Raw genomic sequence first — 6,801 nt, forward strand, 5'->3', positions numbered from 1 at the left:
TGGTGGTGTCGGACTCGTCGTCCGACGAGTCCGAGATGCACTCCTCCCGTGAAGGCGAGGAGGAGGAAGAAGAAACCTCTCCCCCTCCAGCGGGGGGAGGAGAGAAGAGGAAGGCCGCCCCAGTAGGGGAGGCCGAGGGGTCCAAGAAGACGAAAACCCCTCCGCCGGACTACGTCCCCGATGCCAACGAGGATGAAGAGGAGTGGCTGGACAGGGCCAAGCGTCCGGCGAGATCATAAGTGTTCGGATACCAGAGTAACTCGTGATATTCCTTTTGTTGAACAGCTTTCCCTAATGTTGGATATAATCATGCAGTCCGCCCAAGGACGGGCTCGACGAGTCGTCGAGAGGCTCCCTGGATTCATCGGACGTGAATTCAATTCCGCCTACTGCTTCCCCCTGTGCTGCGGATGACGCCGAAGTGGCGTCGCGACAAGCTCCGAGGCGAGAGGAGGTGGTCCAGGAGGAGCCGCGAGGCAACCTCCCGGACTCTAGGAGTGAAGGGGACAAGACCCCCCTGGGCTCCAAGTCCGGCTTTAAGCCGGACACTGCGCCGGAATCATCAACGGTTCCGGACCGCGGTAGGCGAACTCCTGCCAAGAGGAGCAAGCCTACTGAGCCGGCGTCCTCCGTCCAGCCGGAGGCGCCGGACAATCTGCTGGAGGAGCTTAAGGGCGCCTCCATCGACGAGGAGCACCGTGCCATCATGAGTATGGTGATCCAGAAGGTTCGGTCCGCCAAAAGCGAACTGACTGAAGCTTGTGCTAGCCTTCTAACAGGCTTCGAGGTAAGTAAAAATATGTAAAAATATTACCGTATAGACAGTAGCCCCTGATGCTCTATTTGGCGTTCGGAAAGAAAAGCCGAATAGAGGATCTATTAAATATCGCAGGAGTCTAACTAAAAAGGAGACAATATACGTATGCAGGCTTCGCTGCTGGCCACCGCCGCACTGACTGCGGAGGTGGGTGCCCTGAAGCAGGGCCTCGAGCGGACCGAGCAAGAGCTCGGCCTTGCCAAACGGCAGCTCGAGGAGAAAGAAGGTAAGAGATACCTTATAGAAAAAATGCCTATAGGAAGGTGCAATTGCAAAAAAAGACAGGAGTATACTGCTTATTGTAGGGGCCACAACTGAGATGGCGACCCTCAAGCAGGCGCTGTCCGAGGCCGAGAAGAAAGCGGCCATGGAGCGTGCCGAGCGGAAGAAATTTGAGGCGCAGGTCGGCGAGGTGCGGCAAGAGCTTCAGGTTCTCATGCAAAAACATGAGAGTTTGGAGCTCGACTCGAAGACGCGAGCGTCCGAGCTTGCTGCGGCCCTTAAAACTGCCAAATCTACCAAGGCCGAAGCCCAGAAGGCCCTCCAGGAATTGGATGCGGTGAAAAAGATAGCGGCGGGTAAGGCATTCTATATGCAAAGCAGACATATAAAAGTAAACTACTTGTTACTTACCCGAATACGGAGCTCTCCAGGGGCATTCGCAGATCTTCCCCGCAGCGTATCCGATGCCGCCGCATTCTACCGAGCCGAGGAAGGCAGCTCGATGGAGAAGGTGTTCTGGTCTCAGTACGCTGAGGCCGGACACCCTGTGCCCTTGAGCGACCAGCTGAAGCAGTCGGTCGAGCTCCACAAGGCAGCCGAACAGGCCCTGAAGGGCTTCATAGTTCGGATGTGGCCTAGAGAGGCCCTGCCTGGGAGCTACTTCAGGCTGGTGCGGCGGCTGGTGGAGGCTTGTCCAAGGCTCGAGGTCATCAAGCGCTCCCTCTGCATCGAAGGTGCCCATAGGGCCCTTTCCCGTGCAAAGGTGCATTGGGGTAAGCTGGACGGTGAGAAGCTTGTGAAGGACGGGCCGCCGCCGGGGAAGGAGCATCGCAAGCCTGAGAACTATTACAAGGATGTTCTTGCTGGTGCCCGCCTTGTGGCGGATGAATGTACCAAGGATGTAATTTTTGAATGAACTCGCTCATGTTATCCTGTGCGCTGAAAACTTGTTCATATGCGCTAAGCAATGCTTGAATTTAAAATATTACTTTCTGTGCGGCCGTTTATCAAAAAATTGAGAGATGGCCAGTCGTCGGATTTTGCCCCCATGCCACTAGTGCTGGGGTGTTCGGGATAAACCTGAGCGCTATTTTTCCCATGATTGGGTCCGTCGAGGGAGGCGGTCAGCACAACGAACAAGGCAATCGGACTATAATGCTTGAAAACTCTCACTTAGCCATAGAACTCTATAATTTTAAATTTCGGCGAAGCCCCTAGTATTCGGAAGACCGAGTTTGGGGCGCTATCCACGCCTTGGCCGGATAAAGCCGGTTCCTCGCTCGAAGCGGCATAAGCCTTTAAGGACTCGAAAAACCTCTCGAACAGCGACCGGTCTCTCGCCTCATCATGACAGTCAGTTTTAGCTTTCTCCACTGAGGTGCTCGGCCCAGCTCAACTGGGGCACAATCGCAGTGGTTCTCCTAGTGCTACCTTAGCCGATATAGTGGAACGTAAGGCACCAAAACATAGGAGCCGGGCAAACCCAACTATTGACCCAAATCATGATTCGGAGCCGATGCATATAGTGCTATAAGTTCGGGGTGCCGCACTTGTGAAAGTGGACGGACTTCTCACGCCATATTGATGGGTACTGAAGCCCCTGGCGTATTTTGCCGTACCACAGTGTACGGATGCAGCATGTTATTAATAAACATATATATAAAAAGAGGGTAATGCAAAAAATAGAAAAAAAGCTATGCATTGTTTATAGAAAGGCTGCTATGAAAGCGGAACGATACAAATAGTGTGATAGGCAAAATAAATTGGACTATTTAACATGTCCTGCCCAGGGGTAGGCCGCGTAATTGTATTAAAAAATAGGTATACTGCTCGCAATAGAAACCACCTGGGAGTTCCATAATGCGGCATGGCTTGTCTGCTTCCCTGGATCTTGCATCGTTTGTGTGGCAGCTGAATTGCCGAACGGGTCGTCCGAAGTATGGAGTCCTGAGAGTAAGAGAAAAAAGAAGGAATCCGGCAGCCCCTGGTGCAGTTTAAGCCGTATTTCGGGCATGCTGTGATATTGCCCCTTCCCCTATGCCCATGGTATTTCAAGAGCGTAGTTATGTACGCGAAGCGCTGGTTTCGCTATATCGCGAGGGCTAGGGTTGGGGCCGCATTGCTACGCTAGCTCGGAACGTGCCAGGCGGTCTTGTTGTAGGGTACTCCGGGCGCGCTTGACAGTGTCAGGCTTTTTGAAGGCCAAACTGGAGAACTGCCTAGAGAGGCTGCTTTGTACTTCTGCTGCGAGCGCTGCCGTGTGCTCCTCCGTTCGGAGGGAGCGTTCAGTGTTCCCATTGACCATGATTACTCCTCTAGGGCCTGGCATCTTGAGCTTGAGGTACGCATAGTGCGGTACCGCATTGAATTTTGCGAATGCGGTTCGCCCGAGCAGTGCGTGATAGCCACTACGGAACGGGACTATGTCGAAGATTAACTCCTTGCTTCGGAAGTTATCCGGAGATCCGAAGACCACTTCCAGTGTAACTGAGCCTGTACAGTTGGCTTCTACACCTGGTATGACGCCTTTAAAGGTCGTTTTGGTGGGCTTGATCCTCGAGGGATCTATGCCCATCTTTCGCACTGTATCCTGGTAAAGCAGGTTCAGGTTGCTGCCGCCGTCCATGAGGACTCTTGTGAGATGAAATCCGTCAATGATTGGGTCTAGAACCAATGCGGCGAAGCCGCCGTGACGGATGCTAGTGGGGTGGTCCCTTCGATCAAAGGTGATCGGGCAGGAGGACCATGGGTAGAACTTTGGGGCGACCGGCTCCATTGCATATACGTCCCGTAACGCACGCTTCCGCTCCCTCTTGGGGATGTGGGTTGCGTATATCATGTTCACCGTCCGCACTTGCGGGGGAAATCCCTTCTGTCCATTGTTGTTCGGCGGCTTGGGCTCCTCCTCGTCGTTGCTATGCAGCCCCTTGTCTTTGTTTTCAGCTCTTAACTTGCCTGCCTGCTTGAACACCCAACAATCCCTATTGGTGTGATTGGCTGGCTTTTCGGGGGTGCCATGTATCTGGCACAAGCGGTCGAGTATTCGGTCCAAACTGGACGGGCCCTGAGTTTTTCTTTTGAATGGCTATTTCCGTTGGCCGGATTTGTAGCCTCGGAATCCGGCATTAACTGCCGTATCCTCGTTGTTGCCGCTGTTAACGCGGCGCTTTTGCTTGTTCCGACGCGACCTATCACTTTTGTCCTTGGTATTTGAATTACCAGTGTTCTTGGTTAAGTTGTTACTGCGAGCTAGCCAGCTGTCTTCTCCCGCACAAAAGTGGGTCATGAGTGCCGTGAGGGCTGCCATAGATTTCGGCTTTTCCTGTCCCAGGTGCCGGGCCAGCCACTCGTCACGGATATTATGCTTGAAGGCCGCTAAGGCCTCTGCGTCCGGACAGTCGACTATCTGGTTTTTCTTTGTTAGGAACCGTGTCTAGAATTGCCTCGCCGATTCTTCTGGCTGCTGAATTATGTGGCTTAGGTCATCGGCGTCTGGTGGTCGCACATAAGTGCCCTGAAAGTTGTCAAGGAATGCGGCTTCCAGGTCCTCCCAAGAACCGATTGAGTTTGCTGGCAAGATGTTAAGCCAATGTCGGGTCGGTCCCTTAAGTTTGAGTGGGAGGTATTTGATGGCGTGTAGATCATCGCCGCGGGCCATGTGGATATGAAGGAGATAATCCTCGATCCATACCGCAGGATCTGTTGTGCCATCGTACGATTCGATGTTTACGGGTTTGAAGCCCTCAGGGATTTTATGATCCATTACTTCATCTATGAAGCATAGTGGGTGTGCGGCACCTCTGTATTGGGCTATATCACGACGCAGCTCGAAGGAGCTTTGTCTGTTGAGTTCGGCCCGGCCGGATTCATTGCGTCCGGAGTGACGATCACCGTCACATGTCATGGGGCGCCTGCGCGATCCGTAGATCGATCTTGTTTGCCTTGCCTTGTCCTCCAGGATGTCGTGCAGGTCGGGCGCATTTTCCCGTACCTTAGTATGCTTGACACGGTGCTGGGGCATGGCTTGAGTGGAGGGCCAAGAGGCGTCTCTGTCGCGGCCACGAGGTGGCCGGTCGGCCATGTCATGCGCTGGTGATGTAGGTGCTTCCTCCTCTAGTCGGGGTAGCAGCCTGCGCTTTGGGTAACTCTTGGAGGGGCGTTCGAGTTCATACTCTTCGGCCGCAAGGACTTTAGTCCATCTGTCAGCTAGCAAATCCTGATCAGCTCTAAGCTATTGCCGCTTTTTCTTGAGGCTGCTTGCCATGGCCATGAGCCTGCGTTTAAAACGCTCTTGTTCGGCAAGATCCTCTGGCACGACGAACTCGTCGTCGTCGAGGCTTGCCTCGTCTTCGGAGGGAGGCGTATAATTATCGTCCTCAACCTCTTGGTCCGCCGCCGTCTCGTGAGGGCTGGCTTCTCTGTCCTCCTGTGCCGAATTTTGCTGGAGGGGGTGTTCTTCGGCGCTATCTGGAGTAGTATTATCTCCCGTGCCGGAATCACCATTTTTGCTTTGGCGGGATTTAGAGCGGTGCCGCTGACGCCGGCGCTTGGGCTGTTTCTTAGAGGTATCGTCCACCGCTGTTCCATCGCCATCTCCATCCATTGGAGTGTCCACCATATATATGTCATATGACGAGGTGGCCCTCCAACGCCCTACAGGTGCTGGTTCTTGTTCGTCTCCTGCATCGTCGTCCATGCCGTCGATGTCTTCGGAGTCGAAGTCAAGCATGTCGGTTAAGTCGTCAATAGTGGCTACGAAGTGGGTGGTGGGTGGGTTTTGAATTTCTTCATTGTCCGTATCCCAACCTTGCTGACCGTAGTCCGGCCAGGGCTCTCCTGATAAAGAGAGAGACTTTATAGAATTCAGGATGTCGCCGAAGGGCGAGTGCTGAAAGATGTCCGCGGCGGTGAACTCCATTATCGGCGCCCAATCGGATTCGATCGGCGGGGGCGCGGGGGGCTCGGAGTTCGGAGAGGAATCCGGCTCCTCGGAGTCACAGGCCATGCGGAGTGCGGGGCTGGAGTTCGGCTCGATCGCCTCTGAGATCGCAGCCCCTGAGGCAGCATCCAACCGCTGATCCTCGATTGGCGCAGTGGGCTCCGAATCAATGGTCGGAACCGATGCGTGTGCGGCCTCCAAGGCGCTGTTCGGCGGCAGAGCTATGTCATGCTCATCGAGACAGTGCGGCACGCTTGGCTGTGGCTCGAATCCGTCGAAGATCAAGTCCCTGCGGATGTCAGCCGTGTAGTTTAGGCTTCCAAACCTGACCTGATGGCCAGGGGCGTAACTTTCGATCTGCTCAAGGTGACCAAGCGAGTTGGCTCGCAGTGCGAAGCCGCCAAAGATGAAGATCAGTCCGGGGAGAAAAGTCTCACCCTGGACTGCATCGTGGTTGATGATCGAAGAAGCCATCGGGCCTGAAAGCAACGACACAGAGGAACTCTCAATGAAAGCACCAATGTCGGTGTCAAAACCGGCGGATCTCGGGTAGGGGGTCCCAAACTGTGCGTCTAGGCCGGATGGTAACAGGAGACAAGGGACACAATGTTTTACCCAGGTTCGGGCCCTCTTGATGGAGGTAAAACCCTACGTCCTGCTTGATTAATATTGATGATATGGGTAGTACAAGAGTAGATCTACCACGAGATCGAGGAGGCTAAACCCTAAAAGCTAGCCTATGGTATGATTGTTGTATGATGAAGTTGTCCTACGGACTAAAACCCTCCGGTTTATATAGACACCGGAGAGGGTTAGGGTTACA

Source organism: Triticum urartu, chromosome 3 (assembly GCF_003073215.2).
Source record: "Triticum urartu cultivar G1812 chromosome 3, Tu2.1, whole genome shotgun sequence".
In the NCBI taxonomy this organism is placed as follows: domain Eukaryota; kingdom Viridiplantae; phylum Streptophyta; class Magnoliopsida; order Poales; family Poaceae; genus Triticum; species Triticum urartu.